General features: G+C 37.9%; 1 protein-coding gene across 3 annotated transcripts in view; it reads left to right on the forward strand.

Annotated features, from left to right (window-relative positions):
- The first annotated feature begins 16,288 nt into the window (after positions 1 to 16,288).
- The window catches only part of LOC145995076 (uncharacterized), a 113,666-nt gene continuing 106,958 nt past the window's right edge, over positions 16,289 to 22,996 (forward strand). For 2 of the 3 annotated variants that reach the window (XM_083131612.1, XM_083131623.1), the window contains exon 1: positions 16,289 to 16,638. The gene's annotated coding sequence lies outside the window, so the exon portion shown is untranslated. Of the gene's footprint in view, positions 16,639 to 16,659; positions 16,943 to 22,996 lie in introns of those variants that run through there. The other variant, XM_083131618.1, reaches the window with a different exon arrangement.

Raw genomic sequence — 22,996 nt, forward strand, 5'->3', positions numbered from 1 at the left:
CATATGTGTGTGGGGTTGATAGATGAGGGTTCACACCCACTTTCCAAAATCCCTGACTTTTCCAGGTATTTTACATAACTGTGTAATGATTTAATATGCTAAAAAGTAAGAGTTACACTTCAACTTTGTAAGTTAATCAAGTGAATCACGTTGTTTGAACATATTTGAAAATAAATTAAAGAACCTTTTTATAAGCAATATTACCCAAAAAGGAATATTCTTGGGAAGATAAAACGAAACGTGTTTTCGGTTACAAATTCTGCCAAGCAAAAATCATTTAATTCCCCTGACTTTTCTAGGTTTTGAAAGCTTTTTTTAAAAAATCATTTCCTTCCAATGACCTCAGTCCTAGCCTTATTTTCCTGACTCTTCCACTTGTTCAGGACTTTGGAGTCAGTGCATGGCTAAGTGACTTCACCCTGGCAGTGTGTGTGCTGGCATAATATTGTTTCTATGCTGTATTTTCAGTTTTAGAATCTTTTCGACAGTAAAAATAAATGCCAGTGGCAACCAAGAAGCTATTAAATGGGGTTGCATACATGTGGGATAGAAAATGCCATTTTCAACGGCTCCTAGGATCGAATTTTTTGGCTTTGATGTCATCTGCACACTGTGAAAGTTATCTGTTGTACGGTCACAGCACTGTGTATTTATGTTCAAGACAATTACAAGAAGAAAAGTTGCAGTAAAACAAATTCCGATTGACAGAATTTCGTAAATAATAATGTACTTACTTTCTTGAGTGGTTTGGACAAATAACAATATACCTAGTCTGGCCATAAATACTGTTACAAACTTTCAGCTTGGACTATACATCCGGTAGTCAGGCTCATAAACCATGCTTGTGCTGACGTTCACTCCTGACCATTGTGTGTTCAGCTGTGAAAGAGCAACCATGTATCTTCTTGTGCTTAGCATGGAGTGGGCCGAATATGAAAACAGAGTAGCTGTAATTGCTCTGCATATGGTTGGGAAGTCCCTCACTGAGATTTTCCAGCCCCTAAAAATCACGAAGATTAGCAAAAGGTTTGTGTATCAGACAATCCAGAGATTCACTGATACTGGTAGCATGAAAGATCGGCCAAGAGTTGGTCGACTTCACACCGTATGAATAGTGGCGGCTGTTAAAGCAGTGCTGACTTGCATCCGCCGAAATCCCACCTGGAAGCAAGTGATAATGGCACAGGAGCTGAACAATTCACGACAATCAATGTTCATGGCACTTAATGAAGACCTTGGAATTGGAGCTTACCGTTGGAGTACTGGAAATTTCCTGACAACACAAGTGAAGAAGCAGAGGGAACTGAAATCAAAATGGCTCCTGCAGCGGTACGTTGCCAATGGGCATTGCAGGATTCTCTTCACCGATAAGAACTTGTTCACCACTGAATAAAGTTTTAACCACCAAAATGAAAGGGTGTATGCTTCAAACTCTCGAGACGTTTGTGAGAGAGTTCCCAAAAATCAGAGATGCCACCAGCCCTCCTCAGTCATGGTTTGGTGGGGGGTGAGGTATGAGAGTTCTACCAGGCGTCATTTTTTAGAAAATGGCTTAAAAGACGTGCGAAAGTGTATGTGGAAAGTGTCCTGGACCCTCTCGTGACACTGTTGAACCAAACAATGTTTCACAATGAATCCTGGATGTTCAAGAAATATTCTGCTCCAGCTCATAAGGCAAGGATGACGCGACGGTGACTGGAGACCAGTGTACTCAATTTCATCTCCACTTTTCATTGGCCATCTGATAGCCATGATCTCAGTACCTTGGGCTACAAACTGTGCTCAGAGCTAGAGGGGACTGCCTGCAAGAAGAGGCACCCTCTATTTGAAAGTTAAAAGCACTCCTTGATAGCAGCAGGGGCAGACTTTCCCATCAAGACCATCCATGCTGCAATAGATGCCTGGCCAGGGAGACTTCGAGCTTGTGTGAGTGCGAAAAGTGTACATTTTGAAAACTGATTGGTGCTATTTGTGTGTAATATATGTAAGTGTAACATACTAAAAGAGCATTTAAAAATCTGAAACCAATTCAATTTATTCACACAATAGTGTGTAACAGTATTTATGGCCAGACTAGGTATGTTAAAAGTACTTCAGGCAATCTTTTGTCCCAATAATCTAGCAACGATTCTGCTGTGAAGTGGATTTTCCTATTTACATAATAAGTTATTAATTAACCCTAAGCCATTGAGTGGCAGAGTGGACATCAGTTGCAGAAAACCCCTGATGTTTAAAAGGGATCACAGACCTTGCGGTGCAGGTGGAGAGCTAAATGTCCCTTATATGGTTGGTTTTGTATTGCTGTCATTGAGGAACCTTTCTTCCATAATGTAGAGATTATAGAAAATTCCCCTCTGTTTTAATTATGTGAAACATTAGTGACACTGTAATAGAAGAAACCATTCAACAATCAAAGGGTTCCTATTTGTCGAGTATCAAACAACTGTTTTTGACTCCTAACTAAAAAGTTCAGACAATTTTAATAATGTACACAGTATTCTACAGAAAGTCCTACATAACCAGTACAATGTCAGTAGTGCCGCAAGAGTCTTTCTTCCCTTATAGCAAGTAGTGTCAGAGCCGAAACAAAAAAGTCGGGACATGGATTAAAAGGAATGGACTGTCCCGACTAAATCGGAATGTCTGATAGCCTTGCATCAATGGTTATAGAACTAAAATAGCCCAATATTGCAGACTGCAGACTTCTAGAACCTGCCTCTGTCCAGAAACAACCTATTCATTTGCACAAGGACAAAATCGAAATTCATGCAAAATTTGAAAAACCATCTACGTAATTTTTGTAGGTTTTTATATGTTAAAATTTTAAAAAAAATCATGCCTCGAGGTAGGGGGGCATGGGTACGGTCTTGCCTAGAACACTGTCCGGTGGTACTCCAGAAAGGACAGGAAGAAAGTTAGAGTTCGTGGAAGAACTACATGTTGTTGATGATAGCTAAGGTAATTTGTGAGCAAGTTAAGAAAGTTACCATGAATGTTGAATCTACAATTAGTGAGCCGAAAGACGATGACTGACACTATCAAAAGCTTTGGCTAGATCAAAATATATAACTTCCAGTTGTGATTTTTTTTTTTAATACATTTCATATGAGAGACAGACAGGTTCGTTTGACAGCCCCACAGAGGATTATGCTGACTGAGTGTCCTGATGCCAGAGCCTCGCTAGTCTTCAAAATGCAGTCCAAGGTGTACTACTTGGAAGTGAGGTGCTTTTCCGGTGGCATTTCATAGTTTATGCACACACTACTTCAAGAAGCAAAGTGCATTGCAAATGAACATATTTCTGAGATACGCTCAATGCTGAATTCAGAAGTAGATGCTAATATAAGTTCAACTTCCGAGTGCTGAAAAATCTCTATCTACATTTGGTTCAACTCGACAGGATGATGCTGCTCTGTGGCTGCAATACATTAGGATGTTTGTTAGTCTTCGAAATTTCATTAAAACCGAGCGTATTGGGAAGTGGAGTTTACATCTTTCATATGTTCTCATTTTGCTGCATCAGGGGCAACACCTGTGCTACAAGTGCATGTCTGTTATGTAGAAGAAATGATGAAATTTAACGTTAGTATCAGGTATCTACGAAAAATTCTGCAATGGACTCTAAGGTAAATTGACCAGTTTAGAACCGCATTTTACCGTATCATATTAACATAGAATAACCTAACCTAACCTAACTATTCTATGCTATAACTGTTAAGCCTTTGGGAATTTTCTTGAAGAAAGTGTAGTGACATATTTACTCTTAATTGTAAATAATATCATGTATAATAAATTATGTATGTAAGTAGAGTCAATGGTCAGTTCTCTGTTTCCGTCTGAACAAACCCCTTAGTATTTACTATATATAGTAGTTACGGTGTTCACTCACTCTTCATAATATACTGTATACATTTAGACGCAGAATTTTACTGCGCTATTCTCTCTGCAAACCTATCTGTGATATGTTCGATTGTGAATGACTACTGATTCTAAAATTAGGTCTACCATTTCAACTGCTGAAAATTGGTGTTTAACATATTGAGTTAATAAAGCTCCTAGAGAAAAAAAAAAAAGGGGACCCCCACAAAACATTTTGCCCAGGGTCCTCCACAAACCTTGATACGGCCCTGGACACATTCAGGAGCAACGATTCATCTGTCGCGCATAATCCCCAGATTTTAACCCAATTGAAAATCTGTAGGACCATCTTGAACACGTTAAACGCCATAGACGACAACCACGCAATCTAGCCACAAATTAATAAGATCGGTTACTTCCTATCTCTCCTTTGTAATCTGTGCGTATACCAAACCGGACATGTGGAGCCACCCTACGGCTGTTTCGAAACGTAAAGCGTTGTCATAGCAACCTCTCCGCCAATCATATCTTACTCTTGGCAGTAACAGTTGAATGCGTCTCAGCGCAATGATCCGCTCACCCCACCCTTCCATTTCTGCTTTTATTTTCTGCTAATAATTCGGGACATATCTCGTAAGGTCGAATTAATTATTTTATATAAGTGCATAAAAATGTTCTACAAGGATAAATACCATTGTTCAGTTAATGCACGTTATGTTTGAATGATTTCTACATGTAAGTTACGAGATATACAGAATAAGTAGCCCAGAAGCACAACATACGAAAATAATTTCAAGTTCCTGAAATTCCAGCACGTAAATCATTCCGTTGTGCATGAAAAATGGTCCGTGTATTATCTGTGGTAATAAGTATTTTTATGTCGTATTCTCCCTATTATGCGTTGCTTTTCTGACATTTTGGGCAAATCGCGATTTTATCTTGTGTAAAGTCTACGGCGATTACTTTGTTCGTAGATCAATGCGTTTTACCCCTCCCTCGTCGTTGTTTATTTAGCGTCGCATTTTTCCAATTTTAGGCTAATCGCATCGATGCTATGAAAAATTGATGACACAAAGAAAGCTCTAACAGGGATTCGAACCCAGGACCCCTGCATTAACCGAACAATGGTATTTATCCTTGTAGAACATTTTTATGCACTTAAATAAAATAAATACTACGACCTTACGAGATATGTCCCGAATTATTAGCATAAAATAAAAGCAGGAATGGAAGGGTGGGGTGAGCAGATCATTGCGCTACCCAAAGTGTTCTAAAGGGCGCTCGAGCCATGTTGCAACATTTCGCAAATTGTCTCTTTCTCTTCATAACAATTGCTGCACAGTTTAACGTGGGTGGCAATCTGCAGGATACAGCATACTTAATACCAGCAACTTTTTCTGGTGCCGTCGCCGTAATTTTCTTTCTCCCTTGTGTAGGCCTACCATATTCAATCGCAAGATGTAGACACTTCTGATTTATCAACGTAGAAAATTCCATTCATCTGTCTATGGCCTCATAAAACGAAAGACAAATGCATCCACTTTCTCTGTAATTGATATCAGTGGAGTACCCTGAGGAGGGGGGGGGGGGTTGATGCTGAAAATGCTAGGGAAACAAAAGACAGGATTCGAAGGTTTTGTCTCAGGAAATAAGAATAAATCATAAAACGTATATTAAAAACTACTGATGGAACATTAACGCTATTCATCTAACGAAGCCATTACAAATCGGCTGGCGGCTTGTAGGTATGAAATATACTGGAATAAAAGATATATATACATATAGTCAGTCAGTACTTGTTTTCCATACTTAACCACCATCCTAAGAAAATTGGGGACCTACAAGTGAGTAGCGTAACCCAGTCTGGGAAATCTCCTATAACAGCTGAGGGTTCGATGTGCTGACCCTACGTCACTCCCATTACTGGTTGAAGATCTCCACACCTCTTGGTAGGGTTGTGGGAGGCAGACTGGCAGTCAGTTGATAGGCCAAGGACCTTCCAGGGCTGTAGAGCAGTGGATCTCAACGTTTTTCAGTCGGGGACCCACCTTGAAGGATATTACACTTCATGGGACCCATAAGATGGGAACAAGCGGAATTACTTTGTAGGGATGTGCACCCAGTTTGTAATCATATATTTGCTCTTTTACAACAACACGGCCTGAATTTAAATTGTTAAAACAATATATCTAAGTAATTTAAGGTAATAGGTTTTTAAGACCCAGTTAACAAAGTTACGAACCCAACTTCCCGACCCACCAAATGTCCCCTCAGGACCCAGGAGTTTGTCGCACCCTATAGGTTGAGAAACTATTCTGTAGAACTATGGGTTATGCTGTAGATGAAAGTAAATATTTTACACTACAGTTAATTTCTATCACAACTTACATTCAGTGTTCTGTAGATGAAATAGTATTTTGGACAATACGACATAGAAACTAGTTGAGTGCCATCTGCCATGAGAGAATAGAATAAAATAATAGTTATGAGTGACACAGCTCATTGGGGAAGTTATCAAACAGAATAATTTCTGGAATAAAATTGTAATTGTTTTAATTCTATCAGTCTATTTCTCTGTAAAAACTACTATGATGGTGATAATGAATAGTTATGGGAAAATAGAGTAAGAAAAGGTCACACCTTACACAAGTTAACCTAGAATGCCTATATAGCAACCACCCCATCTCGAAGTTGTACCTATATGGAGACGCATAGTGGTTCGGATCCCACTTTAAACTGTAGTTCCAGTCCCGATTGGCCTTACTGTGAATAAAGTTGACTTAAAACACCAAATCAATCAATCAATCAAAGTTGTATGAAATTTCACTTTTCTGGTTTGCATGAGAGTAATTTCAACCCATTTCTAAAAACGTGTGAATGTTTGTAAGATATATTATTAACTAATCACTGCATGCTTATTCATTTTAGTCTGTCAAAAATCCCTAATTTTTAATCTAGAATGGGAGTAGGAATATGTCATACAAGCGAGTTTTGTTCGAAGTTACTTACTGGAACCACTCTACATATTGACTACAATTGCATCATATGGCATTACATATTTCATAGTTACACAAAAATCTGGACTCGAAATATGAATGTCTTAGAATAAAAAACAAAGCAGTCATTGAGTATGTAGGATCAAGCTAGATAAGCACACTCCCAGCCCCCGACTTCTAAACACACACACAATGGAATTAAAAATACACCACTGAAAGATCTTATCCTGCACAGATATGTATTTTATATATTCATATACTTAATACAGTACTGAAGCTGATACAATCCATGCATTGCACATGAATTTTTTAAAGCTAATTAAAAAACAAAAGAAATGTGCAAATTTCCAGCTGATGACAAAGAAACCAACAGTATTTTTTTGCAATTTAGAGAGATTTCACACCAAAGTGACATATGCCACTTGGAAATGAACCAATGAACAGCAACATGTCACTCATAGTGGATGCCATATTGACAAAATCCCTGCTACTTCTAAATAATGTCACACATGTTTCTATGAACATAAAGAGTTAATAAATAATCATTCTTTCAAGCTTCACACTATGAGGTCGATCATTGGTGCATGTGTCTCATATCATCCCTTCCATCAAGAAGTAAATTTAACTTGGCCTCGTATTGAACATAGGTGTCTCACTCATGATGATTTGCTGCAAGGGCTAGACCATCCAATGTGTCATGTCTAAATGTTAAGTGATTGGCTTATTCCTACCTAATGTGTAGATTATACTTTCCTCAAACTTTTGATCTTACCAATTATTGACCAGGTTGGGAGATAATGAAAGCACTTTAAGAAATGTCATTACCTTTATGAGAAGAGCTGGGCTCTTATACTGTCTCTGAGGAAGTTCGTAGTTTTGTGTATATCCTTTGCAAGTCTTTATAACATTTCACTTTCAACCTTTCTCAAGGGGCTCTTCACACCCATTTTTTAACTCAGGTATGGGTTCGATACCCGGTGGAGACCCATAGTGTTTCGGATCCCACTTTAAACGGTAGTTTCATCCAAATTAGCCTTTCTGTGCATAAAGTAGACCTAAAAGAACAGTTCAAACTCAAGTAAGGATATTAGATAAGAGGATTCTTTCTCACATACATTGAATGACCCAATATGGTCATTATGCCTACAAGTCCCAAAATTTATTTCAAGAATCTTACTTCCAATTACACATATAAATTATATTGTTAGCATTAAACATATGGAATATAAAGTAAAAGACTATAAGAAATCCTTAAAAAAAACCTACATCAAATAATTTCCACTGTATTGAATATTATCATAATATTCTTAATGAAATTCCAATAGACAAACCATTGTGTCATACTGATAGGTTTCTTGGTCGGACACTCACTATGGTGGGAGAACAGCGTACGCTGAACCTCGCCCGCTCAATAAAGATATATTATTATTATTATTATTATTATGTTATACTTCACCAAGAATGAATTTACATGTTGAAATACTCCAGAAGAAGAGAACAGTTTCAGAGTAAGTACATTACTCTTAATGATTTAATACTCATACTGTGGAAATGTAAAACATTATATTCTATTGCTAATAACAAATGTAAGGGAAAATAAACAAACACGTTGTTATTCAGGTATATATATATTTATTGAATCACTAGTAATTAATATATTTTGCATAAGGTATGATAATCTCTTTGAGGTCCTACAGACTTTCACTGGAATAAAAGTTACTGAAATTATTAAAGCATCATTAACACACTCAACAAACATTTCCATAGTAGGTTCACATATGTACAGTCTCAAACAGAAAAATATGTGCATTTTATTTCCTTTAATCAAACTTTTCAAATATTTTACAGGACTGTTTAGCTGAAAGTCATATCTTTTTCATCCATCCTGCTTGGAATATTTAGTGAAACATTAAATACATTTGTTTCTAACATCCTCAAGCAATGTATCGTGTTGTTAGGTGTTATGTACTTTAAGCAAAATTTACCTCTAAAGCATATATTTTTTTAATGCAGAAAAGGGAAAATACAATTTCTTCACATAACTGATGACAATGTTATTTCATAAGAAATGCAATATACTTACTTGGTTCTACACCTGGGTATGCATCATGCACTAACTTATTTCTATTACAATTCATAAACATTTTCTCTGAAAAATTGTCTCCACAAACTCTGTAACTTTTGTATGTTTTGTGCCTCAAGTCCTTTCGCCATATTTTCTCCAACTATATCTCAGCTCTACGAGAAAAATAAAAGACGAAAAATTATTTTAGAAACATATAACTATGCAAGACAAAGCATTCTGCATTTTATGTCACTCAAAAAAGATAAATTCCAAGATGCAAGAGTTGTTAGTGAGCTAAGGTCAAAGCGTGTCAACACAAAGAAAAGTTACTGAAAATGAATATGCATTAGATCACTATCTGTATCTGTTGAATAAAGTAGTGTCAAATGTATAAGGGTCCATTCTATGATAGCTCCTTCAACAATTGCGCAAAATCTTATGAGCTTGTCACCATTCAATTGATTTATTTTTACTCAATTTTCACATTATTTCTCATCGTAACTACTTCTTATGGCACCATACAGTGTGTGGTAATGCAAATAAAAAAATATTATAGATATTGCACTTAAACTTCCTAACATATGAAGCAAAGTTTTACCACATTATCTTTTAGAAAGAGTCCCTGAAGCTTACTGCCTAACCTACAACTGGCTAACAACGCAATTTTTGTCATTAAATGGATCATGGAATCTATTCTAATCTAATCTAAGTTTTATGTCCTCAATGTTTAAAGATAACGTCCAATAAATGATCACCATTCCAATTGATGCAAATTTGGGCTCTTTTTATTGCGTTTTCCATGGTGTTGGAAAGAATCTGCGGGGAAATGTTTTCAATCTCATGTTGAATATTGTCCTTTAGTTGCTATAACGTCTCTGGCTTATTCACATAAACCAATAACTTCGAATATCCATATCCCCAAAGGAAGCAAGACGTCGAATGGTTTACGGTGTAGGCGCTGGAGGATTGGGAAAATGTCTAACTTCTCGTTGTGTCAAGATTACAGATAGATTATTCCTTAAAAATATTGTCACAATTTTTCCACGTTCTTGTGGAGTATAATTATTCATTTTCGCATACAATGAATTTCGTGAGTACCTTCTATTTAACTGACAAAACACCAGGCGCGTCGCCTGATAATGTTCGCATGAGCACGTGAACACTCATGTATCTTAAATTACGTACATATTAAATGCACAAACATATATTCTTATTATTCGAAAAAATACTATGTTTGATGTATATACACAAAATTTACTCTGACACGACTTCTTTCAGGTCTGATAACTTTTTTTAGATAGTTGGTAACACTGACTCCCACGGTGTTCCACGGACTTCTTCAGAAGTACGTAAATAGCCCATTTTGACTTCCGAAACAAGATTTTTTTGTACAGACAAAAAATTCGCTGCACTACTGTGATTATGTAATTATACAACATAATACTTTATATGTAACTTTTGACTGAGGATTTTTTATCATATTCTGTTTATAATACAGAATAATAATACTTATTCTTACAATCCTTTATAGGAGTTTAATATCTTCACACATATTTACATTAAAGAAGGAAGGCCCAATATAAAATTTTTATCTGGGCGAGCGATTTTTGACATTTCCGAAGGGAAGCAAAGGAGCCTATCTTGCAATGGACTGTCTCATTCAAGAGCATGAAAACTACAGTATTTCCATGCTTCTTCCTCTATTCTCGCACATATTCATTCATAATATGCCATGCGTTTTCCTTAATTCATTGTCAGTTTGAAAAAGGAAATTCTGAACTAGTAAACGCACAAGCACAAGAAACACCCTCAAACTGACTGATAGTCCTACGTTATTGATTCTGCCCATTTCAGAGCAGAATCCTGCGTAATTTCCCATCTCTTGTGTGCAAAAGCTATGTAATATGCATTGGGCCTCTTATATAGCGGTCAAACGAGAACTGGATGAGCCCGGCCCCCTCTGCCCCTCCCTCCCGGTTTCGGCACATATAAATACACACACACACACACACACATACATAAGCTTTAAAATCTATCCTGTACGTATGCAACCCAACACAGCAAACGCTTGCTCTGACATAACTACCAGGGGCGCGTGGCAGGGTTTGCCCTAGCGTTCCTCGTTAAGAAAGACGACTTCAAAACAACAACTTGGGAGTTTTGCCTGAGCAAGATCCAAAACATTAATGATACTTGCGATGTTGTAAGAAGCATTGACAGTATTTATAAACTGACCAAGACAAATAATGGGCAGACTGAAATTCAAGATTACTCATTCTAAAATATCTCCATAATTGATTGATTGATTGATTTGGTTTATTTTAATTCGCTTTTCTGCCACCTTTGGCTAATCGCGAAGATGAGGATGATATGATGAAATAACAAATGATACCAATGTCTAGGCCAGGATATAAACCCGAAACACCTGGCGCCGTAGCAAGCTGTGCCCCCCTCCCCGGAGTATTGTTACAAGCGAGCGCACCTGTACAAAACCTGGTGGAACTCCAAACAGAAGTAGCAAATTCCTAGGGTCAAGGGGGTGGGGGAGATAATTCACGTTCCACTTTATTTGAAGAGACCAAACTGCCATTCGTAATCTGCTTAGGGATCTGTCAGTCACGTACTTCCTGTTCTTGCTGTTAGCAGAAACTTGAGTCCAGGTTCATTTAACGAGTGCCAAAATACTTTCTCAAAATTTCTTCAGTATCAAAAATAAGTTAAAAAAATATAGTCTCATTTTTTAGGACCGACTGGGGGGGGGGCAAAAAACACATTGCCCCCCCTTGTTGATGAGTGGGGGGGACAAGTTGCACCCCCGGTTCCGACGTCCCTGTGAGGATGGGGAACTGCTCCTCATGCCCCCACCCCTTCGCCGCCACTGTCAATATATTGAACTAATATCCTAATATCTTATAGTAGACACACTCTTGCCTTTTTCGCCGAAAATTCATCTACTATATCATCTAAGTCCAATTCACGAAGAAGTTCATGTTCAATGCTTAATAAACAAAGATTGGCTAAGCGATCCTGTCCCATGGCAGCACGAAGCCTGTTTTCACTAATTTCATTTTTGAGGAAGATATTTCTTCGCTGCAGTTTGTTACCATTAAGACCAGAGAATTTTGACATTGGGAAATGTATTACAGAACGGGTCCTTGCATACAATATTATACATAGACAGTTCCATTGGGATGTCTTCCTGATGTTTGACATTGCTACTGCTCTGTATCAGCTCATTCTGTAGCGAGGGTTCCAGATCCTCCTCGTAGATGCTCGCGAGCTGCAGATGTAATTTGTGATGGAGTTGACACTGCAAGTTCATTTTGAATACTGAACCTCTTTGCGACAGTTTGCGAGTGATGTGATGTGATCTGATCACTCACTGGTACGAAACGTTTCACTCTCAAATGTTCATACTAAAGAGGATTCAGTCGGACGTTTCTCACCCACTGACGTGAGTGTTCCTTAATGAACTCTTCTGTGTCACTTCTTCTTCTGGCTATCTCCTCATATTCAGAAAACGAGTTATTTTTTGATTCTACGAACTTTTTTAAAGATCTCAAAATGTCAATGGCAGACTGAAGAACTAACCTTGGATCCTGGAGTGTTTCGCTCGTAGCATCAAATCTCTCTAAAATGTCATTCCAGAAGACGGCTAACAATGCGATTTCCAGGGACGACATCTGCCGTGAGAGCCTATTCGCTTCACTTCTTAAAAAAACCTTCTCTTCTTTGTCATTGCCTATTTCGACAAGAGCTTCCTTAAATTTTTTGTATCCTTAGACTATGGTTTCTGTGGCATCTGCTGTGCCCACCGAGTCTCACTTAAACTCTTGGGAACATAATATTTACCTTCTGCTTGTCTTAACTTATCCACCAATGTTTGATAACGGTGAGGTGAAGATGTGAAGAACACATACAGCCGTTGTACAAAATCGAAGAAATGGACAGCTGCAGGACATGCATTAGCCGCTGCTTTCCCTACCAGATTCAAAGAGTGGGCACAACATGGTACTAGTTCTGCTAGTTTATTTTTTTCCTTGACGAGATCTTGTATGCCTTTATACTTTCCACACATATTCGCAGCATTATCGTACGATTGGCCACGACAGTCACGTATGTCAATCTTATGATGGTCTAGAAACTCCAATAACGCATTAGCAATAGCAGACACAGTGTGGTCACAATTTGGTAAAAAGGTCATAAACCTTTCTTTTGGAGATAACCCTTCCATATAAAATACAACTTCTTATGTAATTTTTCACAAGCATAGCCAGCTGGGTAAAAAAATATGGTGGAGGCCCTTCACAGCTTCCTTTTGGTGGGGGCCCCGGGGCAATTGCTTCAGTTGCCCATAGGTTAATCCGGCCCTGATCGTGCCAATCAGTTGCAGCACGGTGAACGCAGCAATTGCCATCCTGAACGACAGGGGTTGGAATATTCCATTCCTCGCTAAGATGAAGGGCATACGGAAAACCTGATTGTCGAGCAGCGTGATATGGCATGCTGGTTCAAATTGGCTGTCATTTCACCTCACCATTGCGGAGTAATTAGAACATCCCCAGAACATCACAGAGCCTACCCCAGCTTGCACCACACCTTGCACACAGTCCTGAGCTAAGTCTACAATGAGTACAATGTTTTAACGATATCACCGAAAACTTGAGGAAAGCAAAATAAAGTGTTTGAAATGTATTTGGGTAGGTAAAGGAGGCAAGTTTTCGGTGTTTCGGAATCGCGAATTATGACATTTTTCAGAATAACACCGAATTTTACACTTTAACTCGAAAAACGCCACGAAATATGCAATATAAACTGGGGATAACACTTTTTCTGTTCAAAAAGAACTACCTGAAGCGCTATTCTGTCATTACTAGTGTAGCTGGTGATAATTCGATTCAAAATAGACGGTCACGCTTAATTTATTACAGCTTGGCACAGACACGACTGACAGTGTTTAATTTCGTCCTGAAATAGAATTAGCTCAGGGGAATCTTCCTAGAAGGGAAATTTCGTAGGAACGGGAACATTTTCAGGGAGAAGCACCTATTGTGTTTCGGAGGGGGCCGTGTATGTGTGTATACACAAAACAGTCACAGACCTTTTTTTTTCATTGTTAGGGAAATGTGATGTGTAGGTGTAGGATTGTGTTCAAAGATTTGAGTGTTATCATTCAATAAACATTTCATATTTAGTGGCTGATGAGATGAAATAGTTTTCCAAATGGAAGAAATTTGGTCATTCCTCATAAAGGTAAGCCATATTTTTTTTGTCATTAAAACTAAAATTTGTCTCAATTTTCCAGAACTAAAGCAATGTGAAAATCTTAAGCATAGAAGGAACAGTAAAAATGAATGTAAAAATAACACCGACTTTAAATTAATGACACCGAAATTTGCCATAAACCACGAAAAATAACACCGAATTGCAGTAAAAAATAACATCGAAATTCAGGGGAAAATAAAACGAAAACTTCACGTCCCTATCTATGGTTTAATAACTTTCTGTATCAATCTTCGTTCTGGCACTTTTTTCAGTATCTGAATCAAAATTAATTTCACTATTGGGCGTGGGAGTGTAGTCCACAGAATTTTAAAGCATAATGTTTCCTTTGATTACTCTCTTTTTTCGACCGAATCACATATTTTCTTAATTCAAATTATGTGACGCTCAAAATGTAGGTCATTTGTAATTTTTTCCAAAATTCTTCCCGGATGCCGGACATTAGGCTAAAATATAGGACATGTCCGGGAAAAAGAGGACGTCTGCTAACCATAAACCGATAGGATTTTTCACAAGCCACGTGTATTTGTTTACATTGATTTCGTTCTTACAACTTCTATCTTGGAATCAAATAACTTCGTACGTCACGGTGTCCAACTCCTTTCAAAAGAAAAAAAACTTTCTGGATTGTTGGAGGATCGTCCGTCACCCGCTTCCGATGCGCGTGGTCCGGACACACATATTAGTAGGGCTCAGTTTTGATGACAAATCATATTTCTTTGTCAGCCTTGAAAACAATGCTAAACCTGATATCAGTCCGTTTTCCTTCAGTTTTATTTTGCATTTGTTTTCATTTTTTCGGCCCTCTTTGGCTTTTAGGTCATTTTTCTGTACATTTTCCGTTTTTATTGAATTTGTCTGTATATTTTATGGTTTTTATTGCATTTTTCTGTTAATTTTGCCGTTTTTATTGCATTTGCCTGTATATTTTGCCGTTTTTATTGCATTTTCTGCATTTCTGCCGTTTTTATTGCATTTTTCTCTATCTTTTGCAGTTTTATTGCATTTTCTGTATCTTTTGCAGTTTTATTGCATTTCTCTGTACCTTTTGCCGTTTTTATTGTATTTTTCTGTATCTTTTGCAGTTTTATTGTATTCTGTATTTTTGCCATGTTTATTGCATTTTGCTGCATATTTTGCCGTTTTTATTGCATTTTCTGTATTTTTGCCATTTTTATTGCATATTTGAGGTTTTTTATCTCTTCCCTTGTCGTTTTGTGATTTTTAAATGCATTTCCTAGCATAATGGTCCTTTTAGCATGTTCGCCATTAATCGAAAATACAGTCAATGGAAAGGTACAATATTATTTTGACTGAAATGTTTGACAATGCATTAAATAATTTATTGTAGTAAAATTATTTTTCCTCCAGCAAACTTAAAATACTTTGTGTGAAACCTACTTTGAGGTTCCCTTGGTGGCCTCTGTGTTATCGCTTTAATCTGTGGTTTTTAAGTAAAATTAGTCACAATATTTAAAAATATATAATAATCGCGAAAATGTACGCGATACACTGTCCGACTTCTGTATCGTGGAAAGTTCAGTCTGAAAGAAGATGAACGGCTTATACAGTAACATTGAAGTAACAATAAATAAACTACATTAGCACTTAGTTGCTTTTATCCCTTTGCTTCAGTAGGTTAAACCACCAAACAACGGGTTTTATCGAATTATTCAACTACCTCTCTTGTAGGAAAAATCAACCTTCTAATTCGGAGCGAAAGATATTTTTAGGTTATTTCTTAAGAATTTTAAGTTCATTCTATAGGTCATCTTTATAGTTCATCAACTTTTGAGCCTTACATATTAGTATTGGCTAATGAAAGCGAAAACATCGCAGAGGCAGGATTCACGGAACTACGGAACTAATGACTTCCTTTCACTTTCAATGAGGTCGCATGGTTCGCAGTGGGGCAATTTCTTTGAGCGCTTGTTTCTCGTGTATCTTCGGTCAGAAGCGAATGCATAAAAAAGGGCGGAATTACAGACGGTGTGATGTTACAACCTCCGGTTTCCCCTCTCCTGATTCGTCAAGAAGGTGCATCTGCAGACAGTCACCTGTCATCGCAACCAGTCCAGCAGGTGGTTCGGACCAGTAGTGCGCGAGGTGCAGGTGAGCTGCGTTCGTAACGCGCTTGATAGTGGTATTGTACGACGTTGAGGAAACGGAACAGCAGGACTTTCGCTGCCTTGTTGCAGTTAGTTTCGCACCCAATTCTCCTGTTGGCAGCAACGAAATTTTGTTTTCGAGCAGGTGAGAAGGGAATTGTGAAGCCAGAAGCAATGCGTGATGGAAGAAGGAGAAGAAAGCTCTCTTCAAGGTCAAACTGGGTTTGACAGTGGAATACAAAGTGTTGCGCCTTGTAGAGCTAATCTGTGCATCAATAAGAATGTCAGGAGGGATGGAAGAGTAGCTCAGCGCCGTGGATACGCCTTGGTGAGTGATACATTTATCTGATGATGTGGTGAGGTGTTACATTTCGTCGATTTTACTCCAAGCTTGAGACAGCGGCGGCGCCAGGATCAATCATGTAGGGGTGCTGAGGGGGTGCGATGTTGAAAATAATGAAAAATAAAACATGCATGTATGCTTTAGCCATTACATCAAATACCAAAGAACTGTTAGTAGGCTTCTATGAAAATATTCGAGTGAAACTGAAAATTGCTAGTGACTTGATGAATTCTTCTTGCTTGCTTTGACCATAACATGTGCAGAGAAGTAAATGCGGCTTCCCTTTCAAGTAAGTGTCAATGGCTTTTCTATAGTATACAATAATAGTGGTATTTCTTCAGTACCTACGCTCAGTATCACCATATGATTTTCATAAGTCTTAACGTCTCTCTAATAAAAAAAACTTTTCGTCCAAAGTAAAGTAGTATAATATTATGACAATATGAAGGTTATAACTGCTTTCGGGTGAATTAACAAAACGCGTTTGGATAAGCATTTTAATAAGCAAACTTGCCCAATTACTAAAGAGAATTTAGTACTGATGAATAATCATATAATTTGTTTATCGCGCGTTTAAACAAATGTTTATTTGCCAGAAACTTATTCTATGTTATTCTGTTTTTTTTCCTGAGAAGAGTTATGACAGTATTTTCGGCTAAAAATAGGTTTTGGATAGGGGATGCGGAGGAAAATTAAGGGGTGTGCAAGCACCCCTTTGCACCCCCCCCCCTGGCGCCGCTCCTGGGTTGAGACTTCCATCACTTTATGATGTTTCGTAGTCCTTACACTTGCCCACAACTGTCCATTATCAACGTGAAATAATAGTTTGCTTTTCTCGTACCCCCTTCAAGTAGTTCATGTACTCCTGGGGTGGGAAGGGAAGAGCGGATGATCCTTTCTTTTTGTTCTCGACTGCTATGTTCGTTTAAGCTTTACTGTTAGTTTTAGACGTCGTTTCCGGGGCTGACTGATCGCTTAGTTTTAGACGTCAAAAGAGGTATCGTCATTTATTCTTATGTTCACGGGTCATTTATTTTTACTTTGGGAGGGGTAATCTTTAGTTTTACATGTCGAGGAGCCATGATCTATTTTTGGACACCTCGGTGGAGGGGGCGGGGCACAATCGCTCCCTCCGCCTTCCATCTGATTCTCCATCAAAAATTCTCTCAAATCTGAAACCTAACCGAAGAGTGATTGATCTGCCAAGACTTGTGGAGTTGAGACGGGTGAATAACATCACCTCCTGGTAGGGGCGTATCCAGAAATAAAATTTGTGGTGTCCATTCCCCAAGGTCAATGGCACGATCCCCCTCTATAATAGTACGAGGAAAGTGATATATATATTTATTTATTGTTATTTTTGGAATCATAATTTCAGAATAGAATGTCTGTTGAAGCTTTTTTTCCTCATTTTGCACCACTTTAAAAATATCGGACTCACTAAAGTAGACATTAACCACTCATCAGCCATATACAAACGTGGTCTGTTTTTGTTTTTAATGATTCTTGTGACACTCATTCTACGTTTAAATGTTGGCGCTTCGATCAAAACTACAGATTCCGTAAATCATCTGACACAGCGTTCGTACGGTACAGCTGATCGTTTGTTTGCGGGAATTGGATGAACTCACGTGCTAACTACCCACAGTGCAATAGGCAGGTGACGTTAAATTGAATACCATCCTTCTCAGTCCCATTCCCCGTCGCGATTAACCACAAGGTGGAAAAGCGAGGTTAAATAACTCAAGGTGAATAATGTTTCTCATTGGAAAGCTTCAGAAACACTTCACATTCAAATCATGTTAGCTAAACTATAAACTTTTTCCCCAAAAAAATTCTCATGACGCGGGCGCGTCATGAATCCCACCTGTGGGCATCCCTGAAGCTTTGTGTCTCATAGATTAAATATTATTAATATTCTTCATTTTTTTGTGTATTAAGAAGGGACGATGCCCTATGAGAGCGAAATGTGTTTGGGAATAATACATACTACAGAAATGTTTCTACCAGAGATAGTTGAAAATATGCAGAGTTTGATACTAATTAATTTAATTTTATTAGATCGTTATCATGGCACCTTCACGACGACGACGGATTCTTGAGTGCCTAGCATATCTTTTCATCAATTTATGCGTATAGTATTAAAAACTTTTATGTGCTCTGCATTTCCATGTGTGAAAAAAACACCACAGTGATACACTGTTCGATACGGAAATCTACTCTATATCTATCTTCGTTAAGACCCTGTGTATAATGTTGACTTCAAATCAGATTTTTGTCACTTTATTTATTGTTTCAAACAGTACCATACGCGATATTTGCATATCATTTTCGGTTTCCTTTAATAGCGCAACAAATTGTGTGAAGACCACAACAGTTGTGATCTTCACACAATTTGAGACGAAAAATTTATTGATTGGGTTTATTTCATTTCACTTTTCTGCCACTTTTGGTTAATTGGGAAGATGAGAATGAGTGATGACATGATGAAAAGATACTAAAAAATAACGCCCATGAGCAGGCCGGGATTCGAACCCGCACCCATGGCTTCGTAGCACGCTGCGCGAACCACTCCTCCACGGAGGTCGGCATGACGAGAAGATGTAAAATATCCTAGGAGCGGAGAGAATTTCTTTCTCTATAGTCTACTCCCTTATCTGCCCATGAAAAGTTATGATCAACATGGAAACTTCTTTACAGAGTTATAACTAGACCTTGGATTTTTAGGTATTTGACCTATTTTTTTCTTTCCAGGTAAATAAGAAATAACAAGTTATGTCAGCGTTTCATTAAAAAATGCAACAATGACGAAGTTTTATAGTGCCTAAAATAACCTACTTTGCATGAAACCTCTTTTTAGGTTGTTTTTTTTAGGTTTTACAGGATTCTTACATCTCTCAGAGGTATTTACTTGGTTTGGTAACGGAACAATTCAATGAGTGGCGCGTTTGAAACATGTTTTCTGTCGACCCCCACTCCCTCCAAATCTATGATTTGTTTTAAAGCTCTAAACATAATGTCTTGATGCCACTGTTACCTGCACACAGTGGCGGCGATTGAAGCGGACAGTTCCTCCCTACTTTTTGACCCCGCATTATGGATCCTTAATGCTAAGCATTGTCTACTAAGACAAAGTTAACTGTCCTTGCCCCCCCCCTCTCACCCTTCCCAGTTCTGCACCCAATCGTCTCTACTGTCTGGACAGTCCAAAGTGCAAACTTCTGATCCGTGTGGTCTTACTAACTTTCGCGTCAGTTCGGTCCTTTTGTAGCATTCACGCCTTGCGAAGTAACGTTTTTTCATCGCTACCTATGTTTCAGTTGAATGTTATTTAAAAGATAAAATAAAACATGTGCTTGTACAGTGTCTATCAAAAGTTTTAGGACAACGACATTTTAAACTAGGCAACCCAATTTACACAAGCCGTTGGTGGGTTGCGTGCAGAGTTAGGCTCAATTTCAGGGTTGCCACATGCACAATAGATATTTATAAAATACGCGAAAGAAATATAAACAAGTATTATTGTATAAAATTATTAAAAATATCACTATTATATCGCAAATGACAAAATTCTTTCTGAAAGAAAAAAATAGGTTTTCTAGTATTTCATCGCTGATGAGTCTACAGTAAGGAAAAGAGGTGAGAGGAAACGAAAGGTTACAAAAGAGAGGAGAAAGAGAAAGCGAAAGGAGAAAAGGAAAAGTAGAGGAGAGAAGAAAGATAGGATAGAAGAGGAGAGGAGATGTAGTGAGGAGAATGGAAAAAGATTCGAGGAGAGATGAGGAAAAAAGAACAAAGAAGAGAAAAGAGGAGGAAAACGAGAGGAGAGGAGAGGAGGAGACGAGAAGACGGAAGTGGAGAGTAGAGTAAAGGAGAGAAAAAGAGAAGAACGAAAAAAGAGAGAATAGTGCAGTGGAGTCGGAAATCTAAGACAGGAAAGGAGATAAGAGGAGTGGAGAAGAGTGGGATGGAGATAAGATGCGAGAAAAGTAGGGAAGGCGATATGAGATAAAAGCAGAACGGAAAGAGCGGAGAGAAGAAGGAGAAGGAACAGGAGAGAAGAGGTAGTAGCAGAAAATATCGTCTGAGCGTCAAGAATGGATGCATTGGTCAAATTATCGACATGAAACATTCAATAACATTTTGAAATGTACTGGAGAATATATTAGATCGGTGGGAAATGCCTTTTGGCTGAGTTCAGAGCAAATTAAAATCTTCCATGATTTTACCTGCGATTACACCACTAAAAAAATGAATGTAATTTTTAATATTTATAAGAATTATTCAATTTTTCTCCACTTCTCGGTCCGTTGAAATGGAGATTTTGTAATTCAATATTTCCCCTCCCCCCATCGTTAATTCCAAACTGAATCATTCCGTTTCACACGGCGTGGACAATGAACACAATGGGATATATCTAAAACTTACGAAAATTTTCTGCCACCGGAAGGGTTTGAACCTACGACCATCAGATTGACAATCCTGAACGGTAGCCACTACCCTACAAGCTTTAGCTCCTTAAACCAGGTAGAAGAACCACTACACCACGCCTTTACCTTCGAATGAAACAACAATTTTTTTTAAGTATTCTGTCCCTCCAATATTGTAAATGTCGTTTGGTATACGTGTAGTTGAACTTTTACTTTACTTTTGATTTGCTTTCTTGTAGTATAACCGATATCTTCGAGAAATAATTTTCGAAGTGATTAAAAACGAGAATATTGCTAGTTGTGAAAATGCGAGTTATTTCTTCTAACTTATTATTGTGATTAGACATTACTAATGAAAAATAACTAGAGGCTTGAACATTACAGGACGATGTTCTTTTCCTGTGATACTGTAACAGACAAAATGCTTGTTTACTGATGCAAGTCTTGTGTCCAGAACAGTCTTATGAAATGTATTTGCTGTTGCGTAAGATAACACGAAATAATTACACCGTGTGCGAACCACCAAATCTGCGCAACGTTATACGTAAACAGGCGGAAAATTGTATTCAAAAAATCACTTCACATTTGACAGTGTTAGTCAAGAGAGACTCGTGGGACACTGTGTTAAGGTGCTGGACTAAATCCTTCTAATTTTTCTTCCTCGAAGAACAACAATTTCTAAGGAAGAGCAACAGTGATGAACTTTCTTATTTCTTTTAAATGCTTACACTTTCCTTTAATTGGGTTAAAAATAAATAAGAATATTGCTTGCATTTCTGTCATTGACGTAGACCAGAGAGAGAGACAGACAGACAGACAGATATTACAAAATAGTTCATATAGTGCGAGCGCCATTAAAAAGTCATGATAATTCTATGTTGCGTACTTAGAATTATTCATACAATAAAGAACATGTCTAATTGTGAGTTAACAAAAAAAAAAAAAACAATAATAAAGAGACATTTTCGCATCACGATTTGCAGTTCGAAAAAGTCGGGACAGGGATTGAAAGTAACGCACTGTCCTGACTAAATCGGTGAATCGGACGTCATTTATACAAGAGCAAAATTGAAATTTTTACTCATTTACAAAATCGACGATGTTATTTTCGTATTTATTTATTTATAGGTTCACATTTAAATATTTTAGGGTTCGAGGGGGAAGCATGGCCCACATAGCCCCTCCCCTGGGTACTCACCTTACGTTACAGTGGAAGAGAAATTTTGGAGAACCTTTCTATTAAATTTAGTATTTACATTCACCTTATGCTCAGATAGGTTAAACCGTTTATTGACAATCGTGAACTTTTCGTTTAATAGATAATATTTGGTTTTAAACGACGGGAGAACATTGGTCGAATTTCCTTTCTTGCTCTTTTGAGAGAATATATACTTCTACAATAGCAATCGCGTTCGGAAACCGTGAAAAAAATGACTTGGTTTTCAAAGGCAGACAAGCTTGGTAGTCTAGCTTGCTCGCGATCAAAGTGACTCACTCACGCTATTCAAGGCCGCTTCTTATCGCAAAACACTGTGCTTCCATGCACAGTGTCTGCACCCAGCACGTTACAAGTGACCAGAGTCGAATTTTAAAGAGAATCTGAAGAACGGTAGATTTCATCAGAGGCGGCTAGGTAGGCACCAGCTCAACATGCAATATCTTAAGTGATAATTCCTGACAAAGAAAAAACCGTATTGAATAATTATTGGGATAGTAATACTTGTATCCGCTCCTTTTTAACAATGTAACCTCGAAGACAATCTGTATTCCATTTACTATTTATATTGGCAACTTGGTCAACCGGAGGTTATTTTATCGCCTTCGATAATCGAATTGTCTGATCGATTATTTTTTGTTTACCCAGGAACATGCCCCATAGGAGATTTCCGAGACCGGGTTACGCTACTCACTCG

The sequence above is a fragment of the Lepisma saccharinum genome, chromosome 1 (assembly GCF_977018435.1).
Source record: "Lepisma saccharinum chromosome 1, izLepSacc3.1, whole genome shotgun sequence".
In the NCBI taxonomy this organism is placed as follows: Eukaryota; Metazoa; Arthropoda; class Insecta; order Zygentoma; family Lepismatidae; genus Lepisma; species Lepisma saccharinum.